The 17,623-nt window shown below is 35.7% G+C and overlaps 1 pseudogene across 1 annotated transcript; it reads right to left on the minus strand.

Moving 5' to 3' along the window:
* Nucleotides 1-2,511: 2,511 nt before the first annotated feature.
* Nucleotides 2,512-9,672, minus strand: LOC114303156 (7-deoxyloganetin glucosyltransferase-like; annotated as a pseudogene). The gene is made up of 2 exons (XR_014364726.1): nucleotides 9,033-9,672; nucleotides 2,512-3,654 (listed from the first exon to the last, which is right to left on the minus strand). The product of XR_014364726.1 is annotated as a 7-deoxyloganetin glucosyltransferase-like (transcript).
* Between the last annotated feature and the right edge of the window lie 7,951 nt (nucleotides 9,673-17,623).

Here is a 17,623-nt window from a genome sequence, read left to right on the forward strand (position 1 = left end):
TTAAATTGAACGAACAACATCAATCACATGTATACATTTGTTATTAAAAAAATAAAAGACAAATATAACTTTAAAAATAAATACTTCATTATTTTAAATATATTTTGATAATGTACAATAGTTTAAATTATTTAATTTTTTTACCTAAATAATTTGCTAAAAAAATTGTAAAAGAACAGTTGTTTGATTTGCATAGGTAAATTCCGTAATGAGACTAAGAAGACCTAACAAGACGATTCGATGAATTCTACAATATAAAATGTTGACGTCATCAGAGAGGAAATCAAGATTTCATTACCGGATAGATCAAAATTTCAATTAAAAATTTCATCATATACACTAGTAAACATGTATATATAATACGATATGTTAGTTATATATACACATAATAAATAAATAAATAAATCGAACAGTATGGAATTAATTTGGTATTGGATGAAAGAGTTTTTTTTTTTTCTTTTGTGTAAAATAAAAAGAGAATGCAAGGTCGAAAAAGAGAGATATAATTTTTGTTGAAGGAAACAGTGTCCTTTTCCTCCCTCCATATTTTTTCCCTAGTTCCATCCCAGGACACCATGTTATATAAATTTTTGGGTAATTTCATTTCAGTGAATATGTAAAAAAAATATTTTCAGATTAATGATAACTTTTATAAATATTAAAAAATAAAAATATAATTTTTATTTGTAAATTTATAATTAAATTTAAAAACATCACTAACATTTAATTTTTCCTAATTTTTTTTTCAAAGTTTTTTATATCATTTGTGTAGATGATAAATAATTATTCATTTTAATATTTAATACTTATACGTAAAAAAACAATATAAAATAACGACAATTTTTTTTATGATGTATAATATTTTAATAGTATTATATGTCTTGATTATTGAGAAATTGTCAGATGAAAATCCAAATAAGATTAAAAAGGATAATTTTTTTAAAAAAGGTCGTTCCGGAGAGATGTCATAATATTTGTGAGTTTTGGTTCTGGGATAGCTGGTTGACGGTTAGATTTAACTCAACTCAAAAAAAGCGACCCACCATCGGAGAAAGCGGGGAATGTAACAACCCCCAGCACAAGAGGCAAAGTTACGAGCGAAGTGTAACACTTTCAGCATTCACCAAATTCATACCTGGCTAGTCGTGTCCTCAAAAATCGAGTCTCGTCCACCTCTGTAAAAAGCCAACGCATTTCCACTCCACCACCACCCCCGATGGGTAGAAAGTACAGAATTTGTCCGAGCATTTTAGAGTCAGTTTGGAAATAAAGAAAAATGTCACTTTTTAAATTTTTTTTACTGGAGTGATTTTTTTAAAAAAATTATATCAAAGTATATATATATATATCATATGAAGACGAATCTAAAATGTAATTTTGAAAAATTTTACAAAACAAAAAAATAATTGAAAAAGTCAAAACAAGTCAAAAAAACCTACTTTTTTTTTTATACTTATTTTTGTCCATTTTAAATTTTTTGGAAAATTTTATTTTAAAAAAAAATTTCTCATTCTAATTTTTTTTTTAAATTTAGTTTTTTTTTTGTTGAAGCCAAAAATAAATCAAAAAATAAAAATAAATAAATAAACAAACAAATCCCAAACAATCACTTACTGATTAAATAAATCTCCCTCATGGCAGTCATTTTTAAATTTTTTTTTTATATTCAAGCAGTCAATGAAAGAGTCGCAGTCACTCGAATACTGAAATTCTCACATTCTTAATGTCCCAATGGATATCTACATTGACCACTTGGCCAACTGTCTTCTCCATATGTGCTATAACTTTCACTCTAAAATAAATAAATAAAAGAAGCTAAATTATTGCTATTTATCTAGGAATCTACATTTTTTTATATATATATTTTCTTTTATCATAGGAGCATTCGTTAGAACGAATCTTAATCAAATTATATCACAAATGATAATAAAATGATGATATTTTGTGCTGTCAGATATAAAAAAAAATAAATAAAATTACAGAACAGAAGTTCCATTTTTGGTGGCAGGAAGAGGGTTCGGCAATCTTGATTGGAGGAAAGCTTATTTGGATTAAAGAATAGGAAAATTTACCCATAAGTCCTAATTTTTGAAACGTTGAACCATTTAGTCCTAAAAGTTTTCTTATGCTCTATTTAGTCCCATTTTTACATCAACATGATGTGAATGATGTAAATGATCTGATATTTCATTCTATAATTTCAAAATTTATTAAAATCTGATGAACATTAGATGTTTTTCATCCTATATTTTCAAACATTATTGAAATTTGATGAATATTAGATGTTTGAAATCCAATGTTTGTAACATGACTCTGATGTTATTAACATTGTATCTGATGTTATTAACATTGTAATGGGACCTTTCAGTCTATAAGAAAACTTTTAGGACTAAACAGTGCATAAGGTATTAATTTGGGATTTATTGGTGCATCCCCCTAAAGAATAACCTAAAATTATGTATATGGCATTATTTAACGACAAAAATAGAAAAAAAATTAAGAAAAAAAAACTACAACAAGAACCTGTTCTTTATTAAAAAAGCATAATAATACAATTCTGAGACACAATGGAAATCAAAATACAAATCCATCCCTAACCCCCTGTCAAGACAATACTTGTACAAGATTATTCCAAACAATTAAAAAAAGAAAGAAAAAAGAAACAACTTCTTTCAGAAATTGCTTGTAAGACGAAAATGTGCACACACACTAACTACTTTGATTTGAACCAGCAGACATAAGCACAAACCTGACCATCTTCTCAAAATTCAAGTAAGATGACCCAATAGAACAAGCCGTGGCCTCTTCACCCAACTTCTTCCACTCCATGACCTTTCTTTTCATCTCTTTCCCCCTCTCTCCAGCCATCAACTCTCTCACCATTCTCTCAACTTCCTTTCTCTTAACATCGCTGTTTATCTCCATCCCTACACCCCATTGGCTGCAACAAGACCAACAATTCGTTTGTTGATCCGCGAAGAATGGCCAACACAACATAGGGACCCCACTGCAAATACTCTCAAGAGTCGAATTCCACCCACAGTGTGTCAAGAAACCTCCAATTGATGGATGATTGAGGACTTGTTCTTGAGGGCACCAACTTGCTAATAGACTCCTTTCTTTAGTCTCACTCACAAAATCTGGTAGAAGAATTGCCAAGTCACCAACAATCAGATCAGGCCTAATGATCCATAAGAATGTGTGGTTGCTATTAGCGAGACCCCAAGCGAATTCAATCAACTGTTGGGCTGTCATAACAGTAATGCTGCCAAAGTTGATGTAAACGACAGAGTTGGGTTGTTTCGAGTCAAGCCATGAAAGGCACTCTGTTTCTTCTTTCCATAGACTTGATCCAATGGAATTCAAGTGATTTTGTGGGTATTGGTCGAGGAGAAACTGAAGAGGGCCAATGGGGTATATGGGTGGGTACATTGTTGACAATGCTTCTAAAACGTCATGTTCTAAAGCGTTGAAGGTATTGAAAATAATGGCCGAAGCTTCGTGTGCTTTGTCAATTGCTTCCAAAACGAAATGAATCATGAAATTCAGTTCAGTGGCTCGAATGAAACTTGGGAGATCCTTCAATCGTATGCCATTCATGCCTGGTATCCAATCCATCAGTGTCTAGGTAACCATTTGTTAAATAACTTGCATCTGCATTTTTGAAGAAAAAGATTACAGTTAGGAAAACATTAGTACATAAATGGATAGTCAAGCTACAATATACTTGGTGTATACTATATACACAAGTACGAATTAAAATAATTTTAATTACGAAGTATTGTGGTATTTTGTTATAGGCTTTGTTCTGGTGGGGCGCCAAAACTATTAGAAGTTATATCCAATATGGTGTCAGATATGGCCAAAGTAGTCGTGATGTTTCAAATTAATGTTAGTTACAGCCTAAGTTGAAGGCTGGTCCTGAGTTTTCGGGGGCCCAAGGCAAAACAATTTTTCGGGGCCTTTTAGATATTCATAAATATAAAAATAAAAATAACCTTGTTTGATTTAGAATTTGCAAAAATAATTATTTGAGTTTGCAATTCGTATTTTTTTATATTTTTTGTATTTGGCAAGTTTTTTTTTTCAAAAAAGAAAAGCACAAATATTATAGTTTTTAAGTGTATCTAAATTAGATGTATCTACAAAATACATAAATAAAATTGCGTAAAATATTTAGAAAACCACTAAAAAACACATGATTGGGCCATAAAAAGAGAAGGAAAAAAAAAAAGGCTCCATAGACATGTACATATATTTTATTTTTTATTTTTTTAATTGGGCTAACAACTAACACTTGTAAATATTTTTTAATTGGGTCTTTTATCAATTGGGCCAAATAGAACTTTTGAGGCATTTTAAAATGACCTAAATTAATTAAACAAAATTGGGCCATTTTGAATTTTTGATATAATACAAGATAATGAATTTTTGGGGCTTTTTTTGGGCCTAATTTTTGGGGCCCTAGGCACAGGCCTCACTGGCCTTAGCCTAGGGCCGGCCCTGCCTAAGTTACACGGACTCGGGTACGGGTATTGGGTGCGGGTGCGTATTTAGAGGTCAGACACTTCAAAATTAAAAATTAAGAATACGTGGATATGTATCCAAATTTGGATATGGGTACGGGGATACGTTAAATAATTTTTTAAAAATATATATATTTATTATAACGGGGACACAGGACACAACAATTTTTGAAAGATGGAGATACAGACACGACAGGAGACACAGCAAATTTTTTAATTTTTTTATAAATATTTTTATTTTAATATACATTAATTATATTATTTATTTATTCTATTTTTTAAATAATGTGTTTCAATTAATTTTTTTATTTTTTTTATTAATATATATAAGTATATATTATCTTATAAATATATTATATGTTATATAATAATTATTATGTAATATATAATAATAATAGTTATTATTATTTATTATTCAGTTCCTTAACTATTGTTATTATTATATATAAACTATTATTATTATTATATATAGATAGATACGAATAGAGATATGAACCAACAAACAGACGAACGACAGAGACAGAGGAAGAGAAAAGCGAAGCCATCGTTCGCGATCGCGAGCGCGAGGGAGAGAGAGAGAGAGAGAGGCTTTTCGAAGTCGTCTGGGTGTTCAACTGTTCGATCGACTGATGGAGCTTCGATCTTCGACTGGATCGACTGGATGAAGCTTCGACCCGGTTCTCTCTTGCTCTCACCTCTTTCATTTCTTTTGCACTGTAAAGAGCCGTGTCTGAGAGAGAATAGGCGAATCCGACACAGATCCCACACCCGCACCCGTGTCGTGTCGTGTCGACACGAGTACTTCGCCCCAAAATGCCGAGTCCATGTAACACAGGTTACAACCTAATTTTGAGTATGATCAATGGTTAAGTTTATTTTTTAGATTTAATGAAATGCACATAAAATGTTCCTTTTTTTTAAAAGGCATATATAATAAATTTTTGAGTTAAATTTATTTTACCTCCTTGTAGTTTGGAGCTAGAGAACTCTACTTCCATAGGGCTCGTTTGTTTTCAGAGGTAGAATAGAGGAGATTTATAATGAGGGGTTTAATAATGAGGAGATTGTTAGTGAGAGGATTGATAGTGAGTGGATTAAATAAAATTGTGTTTGTTTTGATGATAGTTGTTAGTGTAGATATTGTTAAATTATTTTTATATAAAATAATAAAACAAATAAAAAAATACAAAAACATTAAGCATTAATGTTTTAAAAAAAATGCCCAACATGTAAAAAATTTTTAAAAAATAAAAAATTTTAGGAAAAAAATAAAACAAATAAAATAATGATTTTACTTAACAAAAAATTAAACATTAATGTTCAAAAAAAAAATGTCCAACATGTAAAAAATAAAATATAAAAAATTTATAGTTCGACAAACTATTTTTCTAATATCAAGTTTTGGAGACCCATCCGAATCCCCTCCCTAAGGGGATTCATAATTCGGAGCTCACTATCAATCCCCTCCCCATCTCTCAAAACAAACACAATATTAGTGGGTCTCACCTCACTGCCAATCTCAATCCCAATCCCCCCCTCTAACTCTCCAAACAAAACGGGGCCATATGATTCAAATACAACCAGAAAGTTCACATGTGATTTTGTGCAAAAGTATCAGCGTTAGATTTTCCATACAAATTAATGGAAAATGTATCACACACACCATTTATGAAAGTGGGATTGGTTTTATGAAAAAATAAAGTGAAATTATTACAATAAAAAGATGATTTTATCCTATTTTCTCCAAACCTAAAATTAGCTTAATATGTTAATTAAAATAAAATAAATTAAAAAATAATTAAGGATTGATCTAAAATATAAAATAATTAAATATTTTGAATTAATTGTGATCTAAAATATAATTAAATTAAAATTAGAATAAAAAGCTAAGAATTATAATAAATAAATAAATAAAAAACTGTAATGATTGTGATTTAATTGAATTAGTGTTAGATATATATTATAAATTATGTGAGAGAGAGAGAGAGAGAGAGAGAGAGAGAGAATATGATTTGAGGATATTATAGCCATTTTGCATATGTAGTTAATAGTGTTAATAGTTTCACTTTGGTTTAAAACCACATAGAAATTTTTTGACTATATTTAAATCGGAGGGGTAAAATGTTTTTGCGTCAAACTATAAAGAAGTAAAATGTATTGTACCCTACAATTTTTTTTATATAAAGGAATGAAAATATTTAGAATTAAATTCATTTTACTTCTTTGCGGTTTGAGGTCAAATCACTTTACCCCCTATTTGGTTTAAATATAATCAGAAACCTCCATGTGATTTTGAACAAAAATGCAACCGTTAAAACCATTAACTATAGATATGAAATGATTATAATACACTCAAATCTTATATATATATATATATATATATATATATATATATATATATATATATATATATATATATATATATATTTGTTATTTTATTTCTCTCTCATCTTTCAAACACATAATTTACAATATACAATATTAATTCAATTAAATCACAATTAATTATAAATTTTAATTATTTCTTGTAATTCTTAACTTTTTATTCTAACTTTAATTTAATTAAATTTTATGTCACAATTGATCTTAAATGTTTAATTATTTATTTTAATTCCTATATTTTAAATTTAATTTTAATTTAATTATATTTTCATAATTAATCCTAAATTTTTAGTTATTTATTGTAATTCCTAACATGTTAATCTAATTTTAATTTAAATATATTTCAGATCAATTTTTAATTTTTAATTAATTTTAATTTTAATTTAATTATATTTTAAATCAATTCTTAATTATATTTTATATTTTAGATCAATCATTAATTATATTTTGTTTTGTTTTGTTTTATTTTATTTTAATTAACATAATAATCTAATTTTAAGTTTGGAAAAAATGTGGGTGAAATCGTGTTTTTGTTGTATTAATTTCATTTTTTTTTTTTTTGGAAAAACAAATCTACTTTAAAAAATAGTGTATATGATACACCTTTCGTTAGTTTAGATGAAAAAATTAACAGTGATACTTTAATCCAAAATTACATGAGAGGTTTCTAAAATGCTTTAGCCTCCAAACCACAAAGTGTAAAATAAATTTAACCACTGTAATTATGCCACATAAAATAATGAATAAAATCTCTAGCTCACCAATTGGATTGGAGGGTCCCATGATGGGTCCACCTCAAATCCATTTCATTAATTTAAGTTGTTTAATTTTTAGTCTTTTTGACTAATTGTTATGTACAAAAATATGATTTAATGGATTTTGATAATCACATATTTAAATTACATTTGTTTTAATTTTATTACATTTTTTAATAAATATTTCTTTTTTTACATTGATTTTTGATTTTCTGGTGGTGGTGGTGTAGGTGTACCTGGAGATTAAAAGGTGGGCCGGGAGAACTCGGAAGTTAGTTCAATTAAAGATAGATATTGACATTTTAAAATAAAATTTGATGATGTTATGGTTTTACATTGAAATTATTAGCTGTTGATTAACCAAATCAAAACAAAAACAAAACAAAAAAAAAATGAAACTGTTAAGAATAAGGAAGCATAAAATATATGGAAAGTTAATGTAATTACAATTTTAAAAATTAATATAATTTTGAAATTTTAAGAGAGTTAGTATAATTTATTCTAAAAAAAGGAGTTACAAAAAAAAATGAGAAACTTTCAATTCAGTGTAAATTAAAAAAATAATTATAAATAAATGGTAAATTTTATAAATATTAATTATTAAAATTATAATTTTTACCATGAAATTGTAATATATTTTTTTTGAAATACCATTGTGTGGTAATTTTCCCCCAAAAAATCCTCTACTAGTACACAAACATTATACAAAAAAATGTCACATAAAAAATGTGTTAATGATAGTTTTATAAACAAACACTATTTTAACAATAAATCTAGGAATAGATGTATCAATAGATAGGGGAAGGCTTCTCAACAGTTTAAATCAAGCTGGAGTGTATTGTTGTGCCTTTGTGGGCTCACCACGAACTCTACATTAATGATTTGATCCGTTAATGTGTAGGACTCGTCTAGTACTTTATTCTTATAAAAAATCATATTAATCGGATATCGATAACTACTTGATTAAATTACATTAAATACCCAATCGGATTCATTTTTTTAAGTCTAACTAGCTTGTATTTTAACATGTTAAACTTTTTGTAATTTTTAGTATAAAAATCATATATAAGTCGAATTTGCTGATCAATTTTCTAGATCAAATGATGTATAAATAAAATAATTAATGAATTATTAAATATGATATAAGAGAACCTTTTTTTTTAAATATTTTAATATACTATAACATTACACAATTTAAAAAGTGAGTTTAATTTTTAACTTGAATAGTGCTACAGTATTTCTCTTATTTTCATAGACATTTAATTTTAAAATAAAAGCTCAATATCAAGACACACCATTCTATATTAAAATTTTATAAAAATAAAAAATAATAAAATCCTGCTAATATATCGATGATTTCAGTACGCACCTTTGAGTGGTGCAAAACCCTTCTGTATGAGTTGGGGATAAGCCACAAGGCCCATTAAGGCAGTAGCACTGCCAGGGAAGAAAAAAACAGCAGGTATGCCCACTTCTTCAGCCACTTTCTGAGTGAAGCTCATTGTCCCATCTGAAACTATGCATGTCACCGGAGGTACGTCCGATGAAGCAGCAGCGTCGTGGTTGAGTTTGGCGACTAAGATTCTGAAGGGATCTATAAAGTTGTGCAAAATGGAGTGACAGAGTGCCGGGATGTCCTGCGTGGCGTTGGCCTCTGAGGGAGGGAGGTCGTCGGGAATGGTTTCGAAGCGGAAGGAAGCGGTGCCGGAGAGGGAGTGGGGGCCCTGGGATTTGATGAGGCGGCGGTGGTTGAATTCGGTGTTGATGAAGGTGATGTGGAAGCCCTTGTGGTGGAGGAGCTTTGCTAGTTTCAGCATTGGGTTGATGTGGCCTTGTGCTGGGTATGGTATGCACACCGCATGAGGAGGACATGGGTTGTGTGTTTGTTGCTGTGCCTTGGAAGAACTCATGTCTCTTCTTGGCATGATTAATCTTTTAACACATTGGAAGGAGCTACTTTGCAGAGCTTATATAGAAGAAAATGCGAAACACAAACAAACCAGTGATCTGTTAAAAAAAAAAAAAAAACACAAACCAGTGAGGACCAATGATGTCTCACACACGTGGGCACTTTAGGAACTCAAAATGGTAGATAAGGTTGGAGATACTAATTTTTTACCAAATAAATAACATATTTGACCATTTATTTGTTAAAAAATTTAGAATTTATAACATTCTCCCAAAATGTTTCCTGGTCAGGATTGATATTTAAATATAAGGTATATTACACTTACAGCCTTCTATATCTTTGAAATAGCACTGACACCCTTTTATTTTTTGAAATGAGACTACCTTCACTTTAGAAATTTACATAACACCTTAATCCTTCTGTTTATTGACTACATAGAAATTGTTAACAGCATCTGTTTATTGACTACATAGAAATTGTTGGCAACATCCAAAAAAAGACATGTTAATGCCAATTTTGTCCTTCAAATGCCAACCTGCTCTTCTTTTCTTCTCAACCCAAAGCCCCACCACTGTTCACCATCACCTCGCATCCATGTCTATCACTCCATAGTCCACTACTCCCTACACAGTCTTGAAATCCCTTTTTCCCTCCCTTCATGTTGGGACTTATGAATTGAATACTATCATACATAATAAATAAATATATATATATATATATATGAGGCAATCAACAAACAATTTGTTCAGTTTAAAACAAGCTAGCGTACAATCGGTGCTATACATAGGATTAAATAATAATAGATAAATTTATTTCTTAATTAATAAAAAATAATTTAAAATGATAGATAAGTAAATTTTAAATATTTTAACTAAGAGTATCTCTAATGGTTATTGCTATAATATTGTGGGGATATATTTTTTGAGTACCAACACGTGGCCAAGGTGACGCCGACGTGTCAGCCGAGGTGTCACGTGTCCTGGTCATGACGCCGAAGTTATCTCGGCAAGGCCAAGGTTATCTCCGAAGATATCGGAATCCGAGATAAGCAGATAGGGCACAAGAGTCCTAGAATGATGAGGGAACTCAGCCTGGATAAAGATAAAGCTCTTAGGGAGTTCATCTCTATCTATTGAAGAGTCCTGGATAAGCACTAAGCCAAAGTCCATTGAAGCTAGGCTTCTGTTGGGATAAGGATTGAGTTAACTATAAAAGAAAGGCACCCCTGATGGGTCTAAGGTACGCAATTTATATTTTGAACAGTGAGTTTAGCACTATTGATTATCTTTGAGAGATATACTGACTTGATCGTCGGTCGGAGTGCCCCCGGGTGGACGAACTACTGCCGGAATCTTCTCTTTCTGTTGCAGGTCAGCCAAGTGTCATCTATTCTGCCAGTACTTTCCAGCTGATTACTGAGTTGACAGTGTGGTCAGAAAATCACTCACACAATGTGGTGCCGTCTGTGGGAAAGAAAGAAAAATAGATAGCCAACGACGGACAGAAAGAGAAGGTTGGGGACGACACTCCTAACGGGAGTGGGAGACCTATTGACGTTCACGTCGAGAAGGACAATTGCAACGAAGACCAGAATCACGGAGTAAAAGACGTCGGCCAAGAAGGCAACATACCAAAGCAAACAGACCAAAGCGGGTACTATAACGAAGATAACTTCCAGGTATGGAAGGACAGATGCCTACGGATGGATGAAGAGGTTAAAGAGATGGCAAACAAGTTGGCAGACCTACAATCGGTTGTCAACTTCATGATGCAAAACAATGTCATGCAGCCACTATTCCCGCTGCATGGCACGCCGATTCCAGCAGCCAATGCCCAGAAGGGAGGACAGAAAACTATCCCTATAGCCCCCCAGCACCCCAGAAGTGAAAAACATTCTCACTGGCCTTCAAGGGAGGTCGGGCGTGGAGAGCCAGGAAGGTAAGAGTCTTGAAGGACACATCGCACCAAGGAGACAGACCCCAGAGAACATCAGCATGTTCAGAGGCAGGAGTTGTGCTTCGACGTAACCAACGGAGAAAGATCAAAAAGGGCTCACAAAGAAGCTAAAAGCAGTGCACCTAAGAGACTGAAATCAGGAGATAGCCGAGCTCCTGGGCGGACCAAAGAGGACTTAAGAGATTACCTCAAGAGGAAGCAAGATCATGCCGAGGTAACTTCAATAGTTAAATCGAGAACACCATTCTCGGTAGAGTTGGACAAATTTGAGGCTCCAAAGAGATTCAGTATGTCGAGGTTCCAAATATACGACGGTAAGTCAGACCCCAACTTTCACGTTGGATTATACTTGAACTCAATGGCATTATATAGTGGGAACGAGCCGTTGCTCTGCAAAGTGTTCCCCTCATCCTTCGGGGAGATTGCATCAGACTGGTTTCACAAACTGCGAAAGGGAAGTGTGACGACCTGGAAAGGCCTGGCCAAGATATTTGTGGCCAGGTTCGTGACAAACAAACTACAGCCATTGAGGGTGGATGCATTGATGGTTCTAAGAATCAGTAAGGATAAAGGCCTTAGGGCCTATGCAAAAAGGTACTATGAGGTGTTCAACCGAATACCCGAGTACAACCAAGAGGTAGCGGTCGTGTCTTTCAAGAACGGCCTAAAAGATGACTGTCCACTACGAAAATCTTTGGCAAAGACATTGCCAAAAAGCATGGAAGAGCTCATGGCCAGAATTGAGAAATATGCCAAAGCCGAGGAAGATATATTAGGGGCTAAGGAGACAAAGCAAGAGAAGGAAAACGGCTCGCCGAAGCGAGGCCGAGGTAATAACGGATCCAACAAGCAGGAGGTAGGACTAAGGGCTGCACATGCAGTCACAACTGTGTTCCGAATCCCAATTCACAAAGTCCTGGATAAAATTCGAACCCAACCCTATTTCAGAGCACCAGCAAGGGTACCTGGAGAATTTATGGGAAGGAGCCTGGGTAAGCATTGTGCTTACCATAACGAAGATGGGCATCTGACTCAGGGTTGCAGAGCCCTAAAGTCACACCTGGAAGACCTGGTAAGGCAGGGCCATTTGAAGGACCTTGTAGATGAGGCCAGGACCAGAGAAGAGCAGGCAAGACTGCCTCAGGCACTAGTAACTCCACCTCCCCCAGCACAGCAACCTCAGGCAGGAGGACCTCGGATAGTTAATGTCATTCATTCGAAGGTCAACGAAAACAAAATTCAGGAGAAGACCCAAAAAGTAAAACACCAACAGCATGTCTACCAAGTCGGGGAGAAGAGACATCGGGCAGAGGAGTGCCAGGGACTGGTAGTGTCCTTTACAGAAGCCGACCTTGAGATGGTACAACATCCGCACAACGATGCCTTGGTAGTATCCCTTCAGGTTGGGGAGTGCCAAGTGAAATGCATCTTAATTGACTAAGGCAGCTCTTGTGACATCATGTATGTTAGATGTTACAAGGACCTGGGCCTTCACCCAGATGATATGGAGCAATCTAACGGCCCGATGGTCGGGTTCAATGGAACGCCAACATGGCCACTGGGCGCAACAAGCTTGGAGGTGCAGGCTGGTACCAAGAAGATAAAGACAGAATTCACCGTGATCGACACGCCCTTCCCTTACAATATTATCTTGGGAAGGCCATGGTTGCATACAATGGGGGTTGTTCCCTCAACATTGCATCAGCTATTACGGTTCCCAACAGAGCATGGGATAGAAGAAGTCAGTGGGGATCAGCTGGAAGCAAAGAACTATTCCAGGGCAGCAATGAAATCCACCTGCAGCATACGAGAACCAGAGAAGGCAAAGATCGAAGATAAGGACGTGGAGGTCCTAGAGGATGTCGGCAAAGAGCCAGCCGAGAAGAGTGAAGAAGCATTGAAAAAAATCCTCGTCCAGGAGGGGGATGAAGAACGCTTTTTTCTTCTCAGCTCGGGCTTAGCCGAAGAAAAGGAAAAAGAGTTGGAGGTGTTCCTGAGAGCAAATATTGAGGTGTTTGCCTGGACGCCTTACGAAATGCCTGGCATTAACCCCGAGGTCACTTTCCATAAACTGAACGTTGACAGGTCGGCCAAACCTGTAATTCAACGAGCAAGAAGACCGACGTTGATGCACGTCGAAGTAGTGGAAGAGGAAGTAGACAGACTTCTAGAGGCCAAGGCCATTCAAGAGGTAAATTACCCGACATGGCTATCAAATACAGTGGTGGTGAAGAAAAAAATGGTAGATAGAGAGTTTGCATGGACTTTACCAGCCTGAACAAGGCCTGTCCCAAAGACAGTTTTCCTCTACCCAAGATTAACCAACTGGTAGACACCACTTCGGGGCATGGAAGGATGAGCTTCCTGGATGCCTACAGGGGATACCATCAGATAGCCATCCATCCCCCAGATGAGGAGAAGACTGCATTTATCACTCCAAAAGGGCTATATTGCTACAGAGTGATGCCTTCTAGGTTGAAAAACGCAGGAGCAACTTACCAAAGATTGCTGACCAAGATGTTCAAACACCTGATTGACGGAACGGTGGAAGTTTACATCGATGACATGGCCGTGAAGACCAAGGAACCGGAAGGCCATTTGGCCGACCTGAAAGCATTCTTTGATATCCTTAAAGCATACCGACTCCGACTCAATGCATCGAAGTGTGCATTTGGAGTTGGATCTGGTAAGTTTTTAGGATACTTGGTGACCAGAGGGGGAATTGAGGCCAGCCCAGATCAAATTAAGGCCATCCTTGAGTTGGAAAGCCCGACGCCGGCAAAAAGGTACAGATGCTAACTAGAAGGGCTGCAGCCCTGAATAGGTTCATAAGCAGAAGCTCAGACAAATGCAAACCTTTATTCAACTTAGTGAAGAAGGCCATGGACTTCTTATGGACAGAGGAATGCGAAGTTGCCCTGGCCGACTTAAAGAAGTATTTGACCACGGCTCCAGTTCTTTCAAACCCAGAACCTGGAGAGGAGCTATTCCTATACTTAGCAATTTCAGAGCACGCGGTGAGCGCAGTGGTAATCCGAGAAGAAAAAAGGGAGCAAAGGGCTATTTACTATGTAAGCAAAACCCTGGCTGATGCAGAAACCAGGTATTTACCCCTAGAGAAGTTGGCACTGGCATTAGTAATGGCTTCAAAGAAACTGAACCATTATTTTTTAGCCCACAAGATTGTAGTGCTAACAGAACACCCTTTGAAGTCCCTGTTGCAGCAAGGAGATCTGACAGGCAGAATAGCTAGATGGACAGTGGCCTTGGGGCAGTATGACCTGGAAAACAGACCAAGAACAGCGATCAAAGGTCAAGTCTTGGCCAACTTCGTGGCCGAGTTCACTCCAGGAGCCATCGCACATCGGGCTCCGTCCAACCGAGGTGAACGATGTCCAAGCAAGCAAGGAGAAGCCCAGCCAAGGACAACAGAACAAAGCAAGGAAGAAAAACTCAGACCATGCAGCATTTACATTGGCGACTCCTTTCGACTGTTTGTTGATGGGAGCTCAAACCGACAATGAGCAGGGATAGGAGTAGTACTGGTATCTCTAGATGGACAGATACTAGAACAATCGATTCGTCTGGGGTTCAAGGCCTCAAACAATGAGACAGAGTATGAAGTACTCATTGCATGACTGAAACTGGCAGCAACAGTACAGGCAGATGAGGTAATAGTCTTTTGTGACTCACAACTTATAGTTAACCAGACGACGGGCGAGTTTGTAGCCCGAGATCAAAGGATGTTGGCCTACGCAAAGGAGGTCATCAGGTTGGCAGCCTTGTTTCAAAACTGCCGACTACTTCAGGTTAGCCGAGATGATAACAGTCACGCCGATGTATTGGCCAACCTAGCTAGTGCAGTGCAACCTGGAAAAGCAAGGACAATAATGGTTGACTATTTGTCGGGCCCGAGCATCGAACCACTGACCACAGAGCGTGAAGCAATGTGTGTGGACATGGGACCAAGCTGGATGGATGCAATTGTTGCATTCCTGAAATAAGGAAAGCTGCCAGATGACCACAAAGAGGCACACAAGATCAGATTGAAGTCGGCAAGATTCAGTCTGACAACAGAAAGACATCTCTACAGAAGATCCTTCACTGAACCCCTTTTGAGGTGCGTACATCCTTTACAAGTTGAAAATTTTTTATATGAAATTCATGAAGGAATTTGTGGAAGCCACGCTGGGGGCAGATCACTTGCCCATAGGGCCATTACCCAGGGGTATTGGTGGCCTTACATGCAAAAAGATGGAGAGGCCTATGTGAAGAAGTGTGAAAAATGTCAAAGGTTTGCACCCTTGATACACCAACCAGCAGCAGACTTGAACCCAGTATCTAGTCCTTGGCCGTTTGCCCAGTGGGGCATGGATCTTGTTGGACAACTCCCCCAAGCAACTGGACAAAGAAAGTATCTACTAGTGGCAACAGATTACTTCACCAAGTAGATAGAAGCTGAATCCCTTGCCAAGATTCGAGATGTGGATGTGATGAGCGTCATATGGAAGAACATCATCACCCGTTTGAGATTCCTAGAGCAATAGTTGCAGACAATGGAACACAATTTGACAGTAAGCTAATCAAGAGTTTCTGTGCAAAGTTCAAAATCAAGAACTACTTCTCAACCCCAACCTTTCCCCAAAGCAATAAACAAGCAGGAGCATCTAACAAAGTTATTCTGGATGGGATAAAGAAGAGGCTACAGGCAGCAAAAGCAAAGTGGGTGGATGAATTGCCCAATGTACTCTGGGCATATCAGACTACGCCGAGAAGATCAACGAGAGAATCCCCTTTTGCCATGGCTTATGGCCAAAAGCAGTCATTCCACTGGAGGTCGGCATCCCAAGAATCAGAACCCAAGGAGTAGAAAACGGTTCTAATGATGTACTCTTAGCTCGAGATCTGGATCTTTTAGAAGAAAGAAGGGAGAAAGCTGCAATACAGCTCGCCGCATACCAACAGCAGCTTGCCAGAGCTTATAATAAGAAGGTCAACCCACGGGAGTTTCAAATCGGTGACCTCGTCATGAGAAAAGTCGTCGGCAACAAAAAAGATCCCAGAGAGGGAAAGCTTGGCCCAAATTGGGAAGGACCCTATAGAATCATCTCGGTACTGGGCAATGGGGCATATCGGCTTGAGGATAATGAGGGCAATGAGTTCCCAAGGCCTTAGAACACTTACAATTTGAAATTTTTCTATCATTAGAATTTTTTGTTCTTCTGTCATTTGGCGACGTAAATAAATAAAGTTTTAGCTTGATTATTTGTTTATACACTTGTGATTGATAAAAATACATAACGTTGTCTCTTGAGTACATGTATAATGAGAACCCAAGTGGAACTTAGGTTCATATTAGGGGGCAGAGAGAAGAAAAATGGTTTTAACACTTGTTGAAACTTGAGAAAAGTTTACAAGTTGAAGTTAAACCGAGATCATGTTTAACACTTGTTGAAACTTGAGAAAAGTTTACAAGTTGAAGTTAAACCGAGATCATATTTAACACTTGTTGAAACTTGAGAAAGGTTTACAAGTTAAAGTTAAACCGAGATGATATTTAACACTTGTTGAAACTTGAAAAAGGTTTACAAGTTAAAGTTAAATCGAGATGATGTTTAACACTTGTTGAAATTTGTAAAAAATTTATAAGTTGAAGTTAAACTATGGTTACATCTAAAACACTTATTAAAATTTGTGAAAAATTTACAAGTTGAAGATTAGCCGAGATAATTACACAAACTGAAGTGTGTATTAAAGATATACAAAATATTCTAAGTGTAGAATCAAAAAAGAGAAGTAAAGAGAAGACAAAGATACAAGCAGGAAAGTTGTATTAACGTTCAAAAGAAGGCATGTCGGCCAAAGCTTACAAATTGTTCCAAAAAGGAGAAAAACAAAAGTACAAAATACAAAGGAAAAAAGACATCAAAATTAAGACTCCTCAGCAACAACAGATGGTTGGGTTTAAAGTTCAGATGACTGCTAGGAAGACATCTCAGCAGCTTTCTCGGCCACAAGCTCAGCATCGATTTCTTGAAGGGTTACATCAAGGCTCTTGTCGGCAAGAGGCACGTCGGATGATGCTTTCTCAGGAG

This window comes from Camellia sinensis, chromosome 3, assembly GCF_055761805.1.
Source record: "Camellia sinensis isolate YWXY chromosome 3, ASM5576180v1, whole genome shotgun sequence".
Lineage (NCBI taxonomy): Eukaryota > Viridiplantae > Streptophyta > Magnoliopsida > Ericales > Theaceae > Camellia > Camellia sinensis.